Raw genomic sequence first — 20,488 nt, 5'->3', positions numbered from 1 at the left:
TCTCTGTTATCCTGAACTTTCCTAATGGTATATTCTAGAGCGAAGTTAAAAAGTAAAGGTAATAGCGGATCTCCCTGCTTTAGCCCGCAGTGAATTGGAAAATCATCAGACAGAAGCTGGCCTATACGAACTCTCCTGTAAGTTTCACTGAGACACAATTTTAAGAAGAAATCTTGAAAATCCTTCATTCCGTATTCCTGGAGAACTTTAAAGAAACATAAGGATGGAAAAGTGAATAGTAAAACAAATAACTCTTCTCTTAACAGTAATTGCTTATATGCTAGGGAAAGGTAACCGCAAAATAATTTCCGTGAATTTTTATTAAAATAACTAGCCTATATCAGTTACAAGGCATCCTGATATTAAGGAAAGTATTTGAAGAATAGGCCTATAATGATATACAGGAAGCAACTCTTTTGTATTAAGCACATATTGGTAGCACGTTGTTTAATGCGGACAAAATTTAACAAAATCCTTGTAGAGAAATGATGGGCAGGAACAGGCATTTATGAAGATTAATTTTATCATTTGTGTTTTTTAATATTGGTGTCGACGGAGATTGTTGGAGATTGATTTGTACTCTTGGCGGAGATTAATTAAAATTTTGGAAAATGCAATTATTTTGTAATTAGAGTATTAACTCAATATCAATATTACTTTCCAAATAATTAACATTAAAGTTTCTTGTATTCTGGGAACTGTGCGATATGGCCAATGGACAATATTTGTTGGATTCAGACTGTAGACTGTGTAACACACATTCATTAAAAACGAAAAAAGAACTTCCAGCCCTCAAATTAACACTTTCAAATTATTAGTGAAATGTTGAATTCTCCGTCTTTTGAGTTCACTAATGTAATTAGAATACCTGGAATACCATGTTATATAGCCTACTTGGATATATAACAAATTCAAGTGAAAAAAAAAATCCGAAAATAATATGAAATTCGCTATAAAATGACTGTACAGTACTAAATCGCTAATGTGTTCTTATTTCGCCATTAGAACTCTATTTCGCGATTTGTCGCGATTGTTTTATCCGTATATTATTAATCAGAATCACTTAATTCGTAAAGATTAGTTAAATTCTATTGTATGTAAGTTATGTCGTGATTTTCGCGATCTCCATAAATATTCGGGAATAAAATCTAGGCAGTTACAATATCGTTTGAAGATTAGGAGGGAACATTCTTATTTGATTGTGTGTTTTTAAGTTGTATCTATTTTTATGTATATATCTGTATATATTTTTATGTTTTATCTATTTTATACTTTTGCTGTGTAATTTTTCTTTGTCTAAGTTTAGTGTGTAATTCAAATCACGGTATGGGCATTTGTTAGATTATCCGATTTTATACATCTCCCTTGATATAAAATCTGCTGTTCCAACGCGATATTATACATAATTTTACTCCGTCAGCGTAACGATAATGTTTATAATTGTGTTTCACCCACAGTCGTTAGAAATTGAGAGGAGAATTTTCTGTCGCAATATCTGCACACAGATCATTAACGTTTTAGTAACTTACTTCAAATTTACTATTTTATTGCAAACAGAGTTTCGTTATCTTCAATCTTATAATCATCGCTGCTTAAATTCTTTGGTTTTCCATCACTATAAGAAATGTGTATAAAATATTATGATCGTGTAAGCAATTGATTCCAGAATATTTCTAAACAGCTGTCAGTAATTCATATATCGATGTAAGTTATGATAAACGGTCTATTTGTCCATCTTTTCGTCTGCATATTTTCTCATCTGTTGAATTATAGTAAAGGGTATAGCATTTTCATCTGAATAAAATAAAAAATTACTTATTTATAAGTTATCCAATGCTATGAATTCGCTTTCCTAAGAAAATATGCAGCCTCATGTGTATTTACTGCGACTCCGAAATCAATATCAGATTATTAGAAACTTATGGCATTATTCCAGAAACCGATTATTAACGACAAGGAATTTCGTATTTACTTTTATTAGAAAATAGTGACATGTGAAAGAATACTGACAATAATTAGTTCACAGTAACGCTTGATATCTAATTTTCAGTGCAGTCACATGCTACTATTTTACTATCTAGAATTCTGAATCATCAGAGATTAGAAGTACTGCTGAAGCTGACACCATTCGACATTTTTGTGGATTACTTAAGAATAACTTAAAAAAATATATATATTTTTTATATTGAAAATAATTTTTATTATATTTTTCTCATTAGAATTTTAACTAAGAAATGAGTTCAATTCGTATGAAAGTCTTTCCAACTTTAGAAATTCTAAAGAATTACTACACTCTCTTCTTCACTTTTGCGCACTAAGTGATAGGAACGGTTGTAGTATTTAGTTATAGTGATAGTTTAAAAACTTAAGTATTTCTTATTTAAGATGTTTTTCCGAATGTCTCTTAATTTTTCTCTATTACGATGACAACGTGCGAAAAACCTCGCCCTGAGTTCATGTCTAAACTTTTCTGAGACATAACACTTTGTTAGAAGGGTGAACTTTACCACTACGGCAACGTGTGGTCAGTGTAATGTCGTCTCCGCCCACGAGACAACACCGGATATCACATTCATAACTGACCAACATCCGTGACCGAGGCGATAACCGAACCCACGATCATGGCTACCACGCAACGTTAAAGCTGCGCGTCTTATCCGTTTCATAAACCGCGACCAAAAATATCCCACTACACTGGTATTCATTCATCATCTCATTAAAGTAACATTGAAATTATGCTTTTGAACTGTGAGAAGTAACACTGTTAACATAAATTAACGTGTAAAAAAGAGATGAATGTACAAATGTTTCAACATACATTTATTTCATCCACTACATATGGTGCAACATTTTTCTATGTTGAAACTGCTATCCCTTTGGTAAAGAGTTGTTTTCGTTGCTCCGTAAATATATTGCTGGGTCTAATACATTTAAATGTGCAGTAATAGTTGAAAGGAGATTCAATTATAATAAGCTGACATTATAACTAGAAATGCAATTATATATCGAGTTTATATGCAACATTTATATGCTAACTAAAATGTGCTACCTTAACGTTCAGCATTGTTAGCCTTCGAACTTCTCGTCTCCTAATAAATTTCTTCAACATTCTCTAGTATGAAGTTGCTTGTAAGTTCCTAAGGTTATGATGGCTGACGAAGTCAAAAATTCAACATACGATGTGAATAGAGGTCTAAATAATTATTGTAGAGGGAGTTTTCAAGAGAATAACGTTCATTAACATCGTGTTTGTTCAATATAGATTACATGGTAGTTTTGTTAGAATTTGTACCCGCGTTCAGGTAAGAAAGTCTTATATAACCGTTTTGATAGTTATTTAATTAATATTGTAAAAACAGTGCCCTTTTTGTGTTGATGACACTATAATCACGTCAATAATAGGTTTAAAATGCAATGATAACATCACATGAAACGGTTTCTATTATCGGATATATAAATTTACTTGAAATTGGATTTGCTGGGAACCTAAACTCCGGAAATTTTTTAGTCAAATTGATAGGTAACTTAATGAACCACAAGTAGGCTTTCAGAAAAATAAATATTCCATCAGAAGAACTTAGCAAGAAATGGTATACAATTAATTATTTATTTTATTCTGTGTGTCTTCATAGATATGTTCAGACATATTCTTAATAGTTATAGTTTTCCGCCATCGAGTTTCACTATTGTACATAATGGTTATCTGACAGCGGAGGCTTGAGCTGCGTGGGTTCGCTTACCTGTCATCGTAGACGAAGCCTGCATCCAGGGTGTTGTAGTAGAGAAGGCCCGCAACGAGGCAGCACACTAGGTTTACCGGATCCATCCTACCCCACTTGTTGCACAGCACGATCTGCAGCGGAGGTCCGCCTTCTACACTCAGTTCATCACATTACCACAAACTTGTCTGCAAAGACACCAGACAATTAGACTCTATCACCTCGATGCGCATCTCCACGTTGTCATCAGAACTATCGTGGTGTGATTTCTCTTTGAATACAAATATCTATTTCACAGTGGAAATCAAGAGTTCGTCTTCCACACAGTACATAAAACGCTTAGTTTCGATTTTTTCTCGCTTACACCATGTTGTTCAGCGATGCGCAAGTTTTGCGTGGGAAGCATACATGAAGAAAGGGTAGCCGAGAATCTTTTATTCCAACTAGAAATCGAAAGAAATCCCCTCCCTCCACGAGAGTCGTTAATGGAGCGTGTCTCCTTCAAGATACATTCAGCTCAAGAGGGGTGAAAGAAAGAAACTGGATTTCCTTTTTCCTTGTGAGTGGGCTTGCAACCTGACACTGTCGATTTCAACTTGTACTTCCTTACCCCACCTCCAAGACCTTCGTGGTGAAGAATGAGACTTCTATATCATACTAATTACAACTGCTTGCCCACAATTTTGTGATGATTTAAAATTTACTACTAAGTCTTAGTTCTAAAAGTAATATGCTATTAATCTTAACAAATTTTGTTTTACTGTTCCAAGATATATCAGAAATGTTAAATTGTGTATTCATTTCAACAATATAGGGCATGACAGTCAGTAATTTTGGTGAATTACTGACAGCAAAACTCTTCAGCCATTTTCAAGTGCCACCATATGGTTTACGTTATTGACTTAACCATGTTACTCCGTCAATAATACAATAATTTTTGTTAGTAATATCACGAATATATAGCGCTTACAGTAATTAATTGATTTTCCGTCACTTGTTGCACTGAACACCTTTTTAATCAGTTAATATTCGTAACAATAATTTCAACACACGGTCATATAAGTCAGACTTCGGTAAACAGAAATTCTTAAGTAGCATAAAAGTGTTCAAATAAACTTCAGAATTTCATAAATATTTATAAGCATTTCACAACACGAATATACTCACACACTGAATACATTTATCGCCATAACAAGCTTAGGGAAGAGTCAAAAAGTGTTTCTTTTTTCAGATTGATTTATTAAAGCAATGTAATGTTTTATGTTTGGGTTTGAGTTGGAGTACTGATTTCCTTTGTAATTATTTACAATTTACATCCCCAACGAAGACATATGTTCATTATGTGATAACTTTTACTTTTTTGTAATTATATCATTAATTAAAACTACGCTACAACAATATAAACTTAGTAGATCCTACATTAAGAAACTGTTTTGTTGCATTTGAGATAAATTGTGGATCATTTTAGAATGAATAAAGTGGGCGTTTGTAGTGATATAGGTTAAACATACAAGACTGTGATATATAAACAGTCGTTGCTCCTGTCAGCTCCAGTTAGTGATGATTGAGTTCACTTCAGTACCTTCTACAATGACACAGCCACTATGTTGGAAAGTGTCTTTATATTTACACTGTGATTCTATCTGCAGGATTATGAAAAAATGATGATAGAACAAAGTTACAAAGAGTGACTTGTGTTTGTTTCTGGGAAGTATGGAGACAGAAACATCAATAGATGATTATGTATTAAGATTTTAAAAATAAACGCTGTAAGAAAATCATTCCTTTCTCAAAGTCAGATGACGATTTCTTACACTCGCGCACAAAAAATGTTTTAAGTTACTATGACTCATGTCGACAGAAAGGCATCACAAAGTCACAGTAGAAAAATTAGTTCATTTCTACTTAGAAAAAATTGTTGCATAACGATAATTTGAAAATTATTTTCATCCAATAGTGTATACCGTAGTAGATGAAAAAATGCACTTGAGATTCACTGCGGATCTCTTCAGTTGTCTCATCTAGAAATACTAAAAAAATCTTGGTTACGTTTCATATTAAAAAAATTCACCAACATTCCACGCGATTCAATATACCGATATGACTAAGTAGTCTTGCCGCCGATGTTCTGTAGGACATGGTCCTGTGTGTGTTCAAAAGGGGGGAGGAACTCCCTGTGAGTGAGTTCCACACTCAACTGGTGACTCCTCGCAGAGGCCAGCTGCACTTTTATAGTTAACCGGGCTCCTCACTGCACTAGGCGAGCGACGGACACTTGTTCTGCTGCGCGGTGGCGGCTCCGCTTTTGGTGGCAGGCGGTGGGATAGGAGGTGCGGCGGCAAGGGGGCCGAGTTGCGCGACTAATCGATACTCTCTGGGAAAATGGAGTGAGAGGGGGGAACCCCCTGCTCTTGTCGGTGCCAACCCATGAACTGAACTGGAGAGGAGGGATCTGCTGTACTGTTAGGTCCACACTGAATACGACGCATGCGCAACGATCTTGTATCCCTCCCCACTACTGAAACTTTACCTCCATTGCACATCAATGGATGGAGAGGGAGAAGGCAGTGTATTTGGCGAAGGTACGGAGAGGTAGGTGGCGTCTTACTCAGGCGTAGTCCTGTACTAATGTGTCTGATACTGTAACCACCCTCCCCTTTTCTATCTCTCTCATCCTATACTCTCTTGACGGAAAGAATGAATTCCATTTCTGCCTCCCCCTTTTTGCCATTCTTACCTTTTAAAGTTTTGGAAAACTTGAGTTTTTGTCTCCGATTGTACCAATTTCTTTAAAGAGTTGAGTAACAAATGACATGCCAAGAGTTTCTCTTCGAAATTAGCTCCACACGTACTTGCTTCAGTCCACTAGCGTAGAAGATCCTATATTACGCCTGAACTAATATCTCGCCCCTTTTACTTTTACAGGCAGGAAGAAAACTTGAGCTAATAGGAAATAATTTCTTATATAGGCTATATAATGCAGATTATATTTTATAGTCACATAATATGTTATTTTACTTAACTACGATTTAATTGTTAGCACATGTGCATAAAATATAAGTAACATGAGTTCGATTCCCGACAGTGACCGTGAAGTGAATATTAACCTCCTGAGTCCTGAGAGTATAGTATACTACACCATACTTGATACATGATTATGATATAAGATGTGTGTGCAGAGACCCGAACTATAGTGTAATACACCAGCATTTGTGCCCTAACTGTAACCTGCAGAATTTTTTTAGCCTTTTTCCTCATGTCAGTGATTTTTTTAAGTGCAGAAGTACTATTATATATTGAACTTTAAAAATAAAACAACAAAAGTCTCGGTACTCTGGAGGTTTATCATTCTTCCACGAGGAATAAGCGTATATTTTGACTCTCAGACGAATGTCTTCGAACATATAAACTAATCGTATATTAACGAAACATGACTTCTTACTTTTAGAAATCAGTTTGTTATAAATCTAATAACAGGAACATTGTCAGCAGCACTATGCATTTTTTTTTTCCTTTTTACCTTGGGGATTTAGTGAAGTGAATTTTAATGGCAGGCAGAGTAACTATCTCATACCCCCATGTTTTAGATTGCTACCAGTGCACTTCATTAGAACCAGGTACCCAGCTTCGAAGCCGTTAGCCATGTGAACTTACAATATATTTATGTTCCCCTATTATCATAATTCAGGGTTGTTATCTAAGAAATTAGCAAGTTCTTTGTGATAGTAGGAGAGAAAGAGTGGGAGAAGGGAAGTGGTCCGTGGCCCATTTCTTTTAGGGCTCATCTCGACATTTATCTATTGCTCAAGGGAAACCACGGAAAAACCTAGAGCAGGATGAGATGTCGTGCTGACGACAAGCCAATTGGCTATAGTGGGGTCGGAATATGTTCAGGTGGGAGGTTTTGGTTTAATCATTATTCAAAGTACAAATACATTAAAGGTACATAAAAAGTGTTTGCAATAAGAACAATGCATCTATGCTGCCAATAACATGATGGCACTATGCATTCCAAAGGATTTAATATTAAATAGTATAATAATAATAATAATAATAATAATAATAATAATAATAACAGTAATAATAACGGTAATAATAGTAATAATAGTAATAATAATAATATTATTATTATTATTATTATTATTATTATTATTAGTATTGTTATTATTATCATCTTTACACAAAGGAAATAAACAATAATCGAGAGGGTTGTAAAGGTACAACAGATATAGGAAGAAAAATAGGTTACAAAACATACAACTGTCACTGTGCATAAATATGAAGGAATAAAGGTTATCACACAACAGAGTAAAAGATGCGCGGACATGGAATAGAATATAAATAACCAATTTAGGACTTTTGGTTAAATGAAACGAAAGCAGAAAATGGGCTTTAATTGACGACAACTTATTATTATTATTATTATTATTATTATTATTATTATTATTATTATTACTATGAATGTATTTTGGCAATTCCCTCTATAAGATTAGCGGTCCAGCTTCCAATCTTCAAACAAAAGTGGTGAACTGTATCTTATCCCTCTTTCATATTGTACCTTACTTTCCGTATATCGTGCGTTGTTTCTTCCAGTAATCTTGCAATATTCTGAGCTCATGAGGTCATGACTAAGAAGATACTTATGGCTATCTGCTATGTTTTCAAGTGAGACTGGAAAACACCCTCAGTTGAAAGTTTAATATAATAATAATAATAATAATAATAATAATAATAATAATAATAATAATAATAATAATAATAATGGTTTTTCAGTGCCACTCGACATACAATTTTTGTCTTTCAGAAGTGTTAGATTATTACCTATGTACAGCAAAGTTTTCTAGCTGTTTGAGCCCCTTTATTTGAGATAAAAAGCAAAAGATATATAAGCCGGCTCAAAATTTATTTATTAAACAAGCAATTATTTTTTACTTATAATGTGTATTTATTTTCCCCCGCATAAAATGGAAAGAATATGAAACTATTTTAATAATTCACAGATCCTCTAATCGTTGGAAAAAAAAATACCTTTTTTGTATAATTATTCCTTTTTTCATTGCACATTGTGTCAGGGTTCGGGAAAATTCCACATACCACACTACAATAAACAGATATAGCAGTATATTCTTATTGAAGAACGCTCATTGTTACAGTATTAGATCTCGTCATAAACATACTTGCTACATATGAGCGACGAAATTTTTAAATTAAATTTTGAAAACAAAGTAATATTATTAGAGACCATTGCAACATATTTGCAGTAATTTTATTTAAACGCGTGTAGAATTAATTACGTATCTACTCAAACAACATGTATTATATTAACTTTATCGGTTGTCTTCTTTTGAGATTATAAATAGTATTTCCTTTTTTGTAAAACAACATTATAAACATTTTTTATTTTTTGTCTAAATCGTGCATGATATACCAAATTATTGTTCCAGTGCCATAAGATATTATCTTGTCAACTAAAACGTAACTTGTGCTATGAAATTCATGTTATTAAACGGACTCGTATGAGTATATTATTATAGAGTACATACATTTTATCTTTCCACAGTCGCATGTGTGCAGCTTTGCTGTGCACTGCCGCTTCCGGAAAGATAAAATGTATGCACTTTAATTATATACAGACATGAACTAGAGAGAGAAAGAAATGTAACTACTAAGAAGATCGGTATCTTAAAAATCTTTGTGTGGCGAATTATGGAAACGTGTTTATACGTAAATATATCAAAATAAATTTTTACAGCGCCTCAGTATCTAATTTTTATAGTATTTATTTGACAGTAATTTTGAAAATAAGTGTCACGAATTGGATATTTTCCCTTTGTACGCTTAGTGCTTTTTGGAGAACTTATGTTCTTTTGTTATACTATAATTGGTATAAACGCTAATAACATATAAATATTTAAGACAATAAAAGGTCACACAAATTACATAATTTTACTTTGTATCCAGATAAGAAGATAATGTACCATTCCGTACAAATCGCAGACTTCACAATTTTTAAACAATAAACTATAGGCCTAATGTTCAAATATACATAAATATTCCACAAATCCACATAAAATAATTTCGACATAATATGAACAATTTTATTACCAATTTCATTATTACAAAAATTCGGTAGTTAAGAGTGATATGAATATTAAAATAAGTTACTAATTTTTAACTAATACCGGTATCGAAATTTATTGGGTTCTTAGCAATTTCAGGAAAGCTGTAGTTAAAAAGTTTGTAAAACATTGATGAATGGTAATTCATCCATCTTTGACAATTGGAGTGACCGATAATTATTTTAATAAAAGAGAATTTGCGCTTACATAATATAGGTCGACCGAGCGACGCACGACCGGTATGAAGGCCATGCAACACACAGTAAACATTCTAGCGCACGCTCAGCAGTTTAGTTCAATCTCTTTGTAGGAGGGTTGTGTTGACGTTAGATTGCGTGTTATTCTTTTGATTGTGTTAGTGAAGTGTTTAGATTTAAATTTAGGAATAGTCTTTTGCTGTTGTGGTTATGTGGAACGGTAACATTAGGACATTTTCTTGCAAATCGTCTGTTTATTTTTAAGGAATCACTGTTTTTCAGATGTCTCTACTATGGAAATCGTTTGCTCTATTGTAAATTTCTGTGGTATCATGCGAGAAAACTAATCAAACACTTCACTAGCACAATCAGAAGAATAACACGCAATCTAACGTCAACACAACCACTTCTAAATCCAAATACTTCACTAACACACTCAGAATAATAACATGCAAACTAACATTAAAACGTCAACACAACCATTCTTAAATATATACACTCCACTAACACAATCAGAAGAATAACAAGCAATCTAACGTCAGCACAACCACTCCTACAGAGAAATTCATCTACGAAATATTGAGAGCACACCCATTACTTTACATAACTAGAATTGTGTACCCTTATGTGCATTATTTAATCAATTATAATTTGTTTTGTGAATGTGATCTGGTTCATAAGTCCCTTAGGGCCGTATTCATAGACATTTTTATCGCGGGCTTCCGGTGGATGATCAGCGTTTTTCGTATTCATAAACCAGTATTAGCGATAGGATATGATTTGAATTCTGTACTAGTAACCAGTGGATAGCCGGAGCTAGCTTAGTACGCTCGTAGCGCGTGCTGCGAAATGTCTATGAATAGTACCCTTAAATATTAGGCCTACTATATTGGTTAAAATTAAAGGAAAAACTGCAATGTTTAAGAAATACGAAAACTATGTATTTGGGCAATCTGGAATATGTGAATGTTATAAAGATGATAAATATCTTATTAGAGATACGAAATATTTGTCTTTTGATATGTCAGTATTTAACCCTCGACACTTACCTGGGGTCTTTTTTACCCCACATCATATTTTATTGTTAATATCTACAGCCATATACTCCGAAACGTTCCAGTGAGATAGATATGCTATCTTCGATTATTTTAGCTTCCTTTACAATTAAAATTATTCTTTCTTAATTAAATTGATTATTCTTTCCATATTTATTTCTTGGGGTCGTGGATGAGCTCAGCTATAAAACACGTCTTTTTTGTAATTAGGCTTATTTTGTATTTAAACTTTTACTTATAATAGTTACTGATAGAAATATACCCAAATAAAGTATAAATAGTCTGCCACGTAGGCTATGGGTAAACGTTTGTAGGTTCAAGAGTGCTTATATTTGTAAAATAAGGTTCTTGTACTTTCTACTGCAGCAGGTGATGGGAATAAATAAATAGTCTAAACATAGTAATTGACACTTAATGTAATAACAGTTTCCTTTTGTGATTTATTTCAAGGTAAGTGAAAGTGTTTTCTGATAATTGGAAAAATAGAAACAAAGACACAAAATAAAACGTCTGTCATTACAATAATGACAGTAAAGTAAAATAGTATTTATTGTCCATTTCTTTCATTGTTTAAACATACTCAGTAAGTTTTAATGCAAAAAACCTTGAATTTACATACATGCATGGATGCATACATACATACATACATACATACATACATACATACATACATACATACATACATACAGACATACATACATACATACATACATACATACTTACTTACATACATACATACATACATACATACATACATACATACATACATACATACATTTACTTATATAGATTCAAGCTGATGGACAACCCGTCGTGTGCGTGTGGAGCAGAGGAACAGACCGTCGACCACCTCCTTTTCGAGTGCCCGAAATTGGACAAAGACTAGCGTTCCAGCGGGAAATGTTAAGGAAAACTGGCAAGTGGACTTTCACAAAGCTTAAAATAATGCAAGAACATGTGAATACATTCATAAATTATGTCAGTGTTATAAATTTGGACGAGTAAACTTAGGATAATTTAATCTAGGATACATAAGAGTAGGCAATAGATATAATGAAGGACTCAAATTTTCACAACAGAATAACAGATCTACATACGCCTAGAGAGTGACAGAAACGAGACATAATGTGTTATATTGTAAACATACAGGTAGCAAGACATGTAGTATTACCTTTGTTGTAATGGGACATGCCGTTCAACTAATATTAAAAAAATACATACATACATACATACATACATACATACATACATACATACATACATACATACATGCATACATACATGCATACATGCATACATACATACATACATACATACATACATACATACATACATACATACATACATACATACATACATCTGTAAAATGCCACAATTATTTACAACAAATAGATTTGTGTCAAGAAAGACTCCAGATAAGTAGATGAAATTCTAGAGCAGCTAGGTTGCGAGTGTTAAAATATCTATTGCTTATTTGCAACATATTAATTATTTTGGTATAGTGTTATATATTAATGAGACCTAGCAATGTTTGAAATTTTATATTTTAGAGATTCAGACAAAATCCACGTCAAATCTATGTTTCATGTTCGTCAATTTTGTTACTTGCGAGGAAGCCTTCTCTAGATGTAGGAAATGATACTCTCTTTATCGAGCGTTGATGTCTCCTATGAAATTGCTTTTTCTTGTATTCCTCGATGAATATAGAGGTTGCGATCTGTAAAATATACAAGTTCATCTTTTGACGGTGTTAACGTTTGTCATATAATTTCAGTTGAGAAATAAACTCTGAAATATGTATTAACTATTTATGTGTAAAATGTTATATAGTATAATCCGTCGTATATATGTAGATGGAGACTAATTTATTCCAAAACATTCTAACAAAAGTTACTTCAAATTCGTTGTTAGTTCACTTTTTCTCTAGAAACATTTCACTTTCTCTCACGAATAATATTCTAACGCAATGTTTTTTTTTTTTTTTTCTCCGCAGCTATGCACTTCTTCATTGCACTTTTCACCCAAGAAGTGGTGTTTTGTATATCAAATACCAAGTTATAGCATTTATACCTCTGAAGTATTGTTTCCAATCGAATCGGTCATTGTAAGAAGGCATTAAGTCATTTCTTTCAATGTTGTAATAATTGAATAAAACTTTTGTAGTAATAGTCGAAGGGGTGAGAAAGATATAGTCCTAAGCTACAGAGGCAAAATTTTACAGGAGATCGTATTGAAGGTTTGAAGTCCAATGCTATTAGGTGCGGTATCATAATTTCTTCGGCATATACTTACGTCATTTGTTGAGTAATTTTGATAATATTTTACTGGTAGCTTTCTCATACGTATGTATAAGAAATAAATTCGCACAAAAAATATTTTCGTTAAAAGTTTTGGACTCTCTCATTATCACCCCTTTAATTTTAAAGTTATGTTTCTGTTGTGTTCACGAATCACTCACTTTGATAATAATAAAGTAGACAGTATAATTTGTTTGTTTCATCCTCTATTAAACCCAGAAAAAACTTAATAAATCCATAAACATGTCCATTTCGTCAAGAAATGACTTTACCAATTAATAGTGACCGATTCAATCCCTTCGTTGTGTAATATTTCCAAGTAAATTTGTCCGGGTAATGTGCACAAAATAAAATTACAGTTGTTGAAAATGAAATAGCAATTTGTTTAAGGACCTTACGGATAATACAACACATTAATACTCTGTTTATTTTTACTAGTCCTATATTACGAGTATTTAATGTTTACAAATAAATCAGATAGCGTACTATACAACTATGATATTCAAAATTAAGTTTAGTTATTGGTGTCACTTATGAGGTTCAAATCTAATTTGGGATATTTCACTAAAACAATAACAACTATCAATATTAGTGTCTACGTGGCTTTCCAGCTCTTATGGCGCTTGGGTTCACCGACAACTTTTACGCCATTTTAACAAGTCTGTTAAATTTTACCTGTATAACTTATTTTCAAATTTATTCAATCGTGTCAGCATCCAATCATCTTTTGTGTGTGTGTGTTCCGAAAAAGCTCTTATTTTAAGCATTTACTCTTTAGAATTTTTATTTTATATTTTTAGACATTCTGCCTGCATGGTCCAGTCGATATAATCTGGTTGATTACATGGATCAATGAACAAGACAAAGGAGCAGATGAACGGTAGGAATGAATGATGGATAATTTAATCTATACCTATATTTTGAGTCGATTGGTAGATCGTCCGATCAATCAGATGGGTAATGAGATAGAAAAATAAATTGGCAGTATGCTTACGTGTCGTTAGATGGATTGATGAAAGCGCATGTCTGTTAATGGACACAGGGTCGAATGCAAAGGAAAGAGAGGACATAAAAATGGACACGGTGTTAAATGGATAAGTATGTTGTTAGGTGAATTGATAAGAGAAGTAACAATATAGAATGCATTTAATGTTATGAATTATTATCTTCTTATAAACTCTATTTAGTTCATTTATTTTGTATCTATTCTCAACAATGAAACACTTTACGGCGCATAATTATAGTAGACTTATTTATTGACCATTTCTTTCATTCTTTCGTTATTTAATAGGAATGGTATATGAGGAGCAACTAATCAATAAATTGTCCATCTCCAGTCAAAATTGAGTTTGGAGTAATTTCCGATATATGGCAGTGTTTTCTACATATTGTGCAACCAGAGATTTCTAAATAGAAACTTGTCCCATCCATTCTTACACAGTTATGGGAGGAGCAGCTAATCAAAACGTAAATTGGGATATGACAGTGTATGTTTTAAACACAGTAAAAATGTCCGAAAATTGAGGATTCTGGGATTTAAGTTTCGGACAGAGAAGTAATTAAATTTCGGCATCTAAAGTTAAAAATTCACTTTAAACGCGGTTCATACAGTATCCAGTCAGACAGCAAACCAAAAATTAATCGCCAACATAGCGTAGAATGAGCAGAAATTCGCGTTTCTTTGCTAAAATAAGATTGTTACAATTGCATGAATTCGTTAAATGTCTACCTATCCGCATGAAAACCTAAATTATTCAAGTTAAATAGTGTTATAACTTCTATAATTTAAATTTTTTATTGAGATATGTGGTTGATTCACATACAATCATAGATTTTAACAAGATTTTATTCACCTTTCTGTTTGGAAAATACACATTTTTTCTCTCTCCTGAAAATTTCGTCTTATGTGACAATTTACGTTTTGATTAGGTGCTCCTCATGTATTCTTTAGTTTATTACACGACTATCGTAATATTGAGCGTCGTAATAAATGACTAAAAAAGAAATATAAGGAAATTTTTAAAAGAACTGTTTACTTATTAGTATTACTGTAAGTATTTTATGTTGCTTTATTATTTTACCCAGCGACATTTTCATCTCATAATGCCATTGCAGTAATTAAAAATAAGTATCTTACTCAGAAAACTATCGAAATGCATCAATGTACTAAATGTATATTTTTTTACTTATGCAACTAAAGAGATTTTATTCATTGAACTTGAGACCGACCGGGCGACAAGATATGGACAACCCATTGACGACGATTGAATTTTGAGGCCGAAATGTGCAACATAGTCTTTCTCTGAAAGTATAGGCGATGATGATGATGATTAGAATGATGATAGCCGACTCAGAACAGCTTATAATCTCTGTTAATAGTCAAGTAACACTTACATATTCACCTGTACTTTTCGGGAGATCGTAGACTTTAATTTAGTTATGAATTGTTGTTGACTTACAGAAGTGTCACTGCTTCAAATTACAGACTTATATTCATGGCAGTGGATATTAAATTTCTTTCCTGAAAACTAGGATACTTTAGAGGTCACAAATGAATTCGTGTATTTTCCGCGGTATAATGGAAACGATGCGATCAAAAAAATCTAAAAATGTGCTACTTTAAAGAACAGTAAAACTGTAAAATAAATACATTCAGTGAACTTCCTATTTGCTGAAAGTAAAAAAAAAAAAAAGTGCTAATTTACAGAATAAAAGAGAATACACTCAAAAAATTTTTTATAAGTGAATATGTTCAGAATGTTGGTTATTGTAGGACTTTTGCATTAACTTAAAATTAAATGGGCCGGAAAGATTTCAAGGCGCAGGAAAAGAATGAAAAGTTACTATTATATCAATTTGAGTAGAAATGACAAGTACATGAATAACCATTAGGTATGCAACAAGAAAAAAAAAATATTAAAAATTAGGTCACCCAAGTGACCTCAATTGAAAAGCAAACATTCTTCGAGTCTGGCCACGAACCGTTGCTATGCAGCATATTGACAAGTATCGCAACGACCTCTTCTCATATCCTATACGTTGTTTTAGGGCTGGAATTGTTCTGGGTGGATTGCCTCCAAACACCTTCGTTTTGAGGTGCCCCGAAAGGAAGACAGCACATACCGTTAAATCAGGTGACCTAGGCGGCCAAGCGATATCCCCTTTCAGAGAAATGACGCGGCCCGGAAACAAAGCATTCACAGCACCCATCGAAATTCTCGCGGTGTGGCTTGTTGCTCCAGTGTGAAGCAGTGTGTTTTCATTCACTGGAAAGCGGGCGAGTTGTGGCGTAAAAAACTTCTGTATCATTTCAACATATCGCACTGAATTAACTGTCATTGGAATTCCGGCCTCATTCTCAAAAAAGGAGAAAATAATACGCTTTAAAAGTGAGTAGCCGCGCTGTTCCCCTGTCCAACGCTCCATTGAAACCAATTAATTGCAGTTTACAATAACGATGAGCACCATTTAACAAAACATGGTGAGACAAACAACTTGGTTACTAGGGAACGCGGAGGTAATGACGTCATCGCCTAAGGAGTCATAAATTGACGGTTATATTCATTCTCACCCTCTCCATATGAACACTGTATTCCAATCAAATCTTACCGTTTGACTAGTTCACTTTTTATTAACTTGTAGTCCACACCTGTGGAGTAACGGCTAGAGTGTCTGGCCGCGAAACCAGGTGGCCCGGGTTCGATTCCCGGTTGGGGCAAGTTACCTGGTTGAGATTTTTTCCGGGGTTTTCCCTCAACCAAATATGAGCAAATGCTGGGTAACTTTCGGTGCTGGACCCCCGACTCATTTCACCGGCATTATCACCTTCATCTCATTCAGACGCTAAATAACCTAAGATGTTGATAAAGCGTCGTAAAATAACCTACTAAAAAATTAACTTGTAGGGTCAAGTAATCCATATAACACAGATTATCATGCCATTAAATAAGACTAGTTTCCATATTTCTAAATTTCCTCACTTTAAAATTTAGCGGCTACTTTTGTGAAAAGCCACCTTTGAGATAAATTACGTAATGCTTAAATTACATAAGTTAGGTCAAATGCAACAGTGTTCATGAGTGGGATAGTTATATACAATAAAAGTGATTTAATACAGTTATATGAACACTTTTTAATGAGTGAATAAAATTAATAAAATGTTAAGGAAGTCTTCCTTAAGCTACGTTACGCGGTCGAACATCCATACCAGCGTCGTGGTACTACCACTGAAGATGGAGAAGCATTCCTCCGAAACATGTCTGGTTTTTAACCGATTTTATTAATTTTATTCATTCATTAAAAAGTGTTCATATAACTGTATTAAATTACTTTTATTGTATATAACTACGTAATGCTTATTAATCAGAGAATTAAGAACCCAGGATGAAACGGCAGAGGAAAGTATGTTAGTGGTATGAATGCTTACATTGTTTGAAGCAATAGCGATTCATGAACTAACATGCAAGCTTCATCAGGCACTGGGCATAGCTCTTATGTTTTAGAAGTGAAACGTTAAGTTATTTATTATTCGTACTATATTAAAGAATTATTAAGACTTATTTCATTAAAATAATTAATATCCATTAATTTTCATACGCTTATTTTAAGTAACATTTTCGGCATGAGAAATATCCTGGCTACTGGATGCTTACCTGAGTGATTTTTGTCACGATCAGCAGCCGCAGCGCGATCACATTCCTTCCGTGTCATCTTCAGAGTAAACAACAATGAAAAGGCAGTTGAAGACATTTACTATTATCAAACACTTTCCCTAAACAGGGATTGCTAGAAGACAAATTATACCATTAACAAAACAAAATTTTGAATAGTACATATTACATGGATAGTTTGTTATGCATATAAAAACCAATGCAAGAAAGAGAAAGAAATAAATTACAGTGCAATGTCTTATCTGAGGTGATTTCTTAACAATGCAATCGAACCTTTCATCGCAAGTAAACAAACATTGGTAATAAGTAGATGATGGTAAATGAAAAGCCTTGCAAAAATCAACAAACTGCTTCGGGATGGATCCTCTTGCTCCGACCATCAAGCCTATTACTTCTATCTGTTGTAATTGATATTTCTCTTGATAATACGGGATTGTTGGTTTATAGGTAAATTGTTTTTCCTTATGGACATCTTGCGGTTGGCTCTTGCAAGTCTCGAAACGAACTGTAGGGTCAATTATAAAACCTCTACGGTGGTCCTGGAAAGCGATCACATCTATCCTACGAGTACTGCCGGTGGTTGATAGACCATGAACCTCTTCGAAAAAGTAAACTCCATATTACGTAGTGCTTGAGCAATGGCGCTTCGCAAATCTTCGCCATGCGGGCAAGAACCGAGGACTGTATTATTAATGATAACTTTCAGATATATTCATTATGGATATTTTTGACTTTGTAACAACCTGAAGTAAATATAATTACAATGACTATTTCGTTTATATGACGTCATTCCATTTTCGACCAATAAAGTGTAATGAAATTTTGAATTCCAACCAATCACAGTCACACTTTGCGATAGTTTTTGCAGCTAGATTTATCGCTATCAATTTATCGCATGGTCATTCTTTTGTTTAGTCGTTGTTGCCAACTGTTTCCTCGTAAATCGATGATCATGAATACATTAAGATGCAACTACACGGTTAAACGTTTCTTTCAACTTTAAAGCAATGAATGCAAGATTGATATTTAATATTAATTAATATATTTACGCAGTGAAGACGACATTCAAAACGGCGCACCATGTAGACACAAAATCTTCATGCATCTTAATTGAACGTACCTTTTAAGCTTGATTCTTTCACTATTCTTCCCAGATTGCACGCATACGCGATTAGAATATTGAACTGTGTAGATGCTGCTTTAGTTCCGTTATAAACTACAGCGAGAATGCGTTTGTCGAGCTATAAAAATTGCTTTCCTGTAGCACGTAGTAACGGTCGAAATAAGATACAGCTGACATTGGTCCTGCTCCCACAGGTAACTTAACCTGTAATTGTAGCCTATAAAATTTCTATTTTGTGAATGAAATTAAACAATTAATAGATTTATGTAACATAATCGCATATCAAACACAAAGACCTTGTATAGTAATATATGTATACAAGGTCTTTGATCAAACTGCCTTCCTTATGGCGTAATAAAATTCGTGTTTTAATTATCTATACAGAGATGGTTTCATTGTGCAGCAACATGTCTCGCTGTGAATACATAAGCATTATTAATCAGGTTACTGTAATTATATTACAAGATTTTAAATTATATTATGATTTCAGCAGATAATTAAAATGTATTTATGTTATAATAATAAGAGAAAAGTGCTGTACATGTAATTAACATTGTTAAACCTGTATTTCGCTTTTCGCAATTGGCATTGCTGAATAATAACATCGAATTTCTTTATTGCAGTAATCGATATTCATCTATTTCATCTTCACAATATCTGAATAGGTTAAGTATTCGTAAAAATACAATTATTAACATTTTGTGATCGAATTTTAGGGATATATTATTTACATTTTTATTTTATTCACGAAATAGTCCCAATAAATGTCACTCGAGGTCTGAGATTTCCCAGATAAATCTCAGACCTATCGTGACATTACTACAGATGATATTTGTGATAATCATGATGATTATGGTGTTGGTAATGAGAAATATAGCCTACATTAATGATTTTAGTGCCGTTGTGAGAGGTTCTATCAAAGTAATATTGTGCTTTTATGTCTCTATGGCTTCGAATGTCCATTTAAAAACAAAACATTCCATTAACAAAAGAGGAATTCGAACTCATGACGAAGTGTCAAAGTGCCCCTGTGAGGTGGCGTACATCATGATTATCAACGGCGTAATTGTAGGATATCTCGCAGTAAAATTAATTTCGGGCTCGATTTACTATGAAAGTAATTATTGTTTAAAACTGAAATCCCCTAAATATTTCCTATCTTACCCACCTGTGATGTTATGTTTACTGACAATATGGCGGAGCTGAATAAACACAAACAGCCATTATATCAGGTTGAAATTCCATATGCGCTGCGTGTTTAATATCATTTATCAATGGAATATTTTAGGTTTGCAAATACCAGCACAT

Source organism: Periplaneta americana, chromosome 9, assembly GCF_040183065.1.
Source record: "Periplaneta americana isolate PAMFEO1 chromosome 9, P.americana_PAMFEO1_priV1, whole genome shotgun sequence".
NCBI lineage: Eukaryota > Metazoa > Arthropoda > Insecta > Blattodea > Blattidae > Periplaneta > Periplaneta americana.
Note: the sequence above shows the minus strand (reverse complement) of the source record.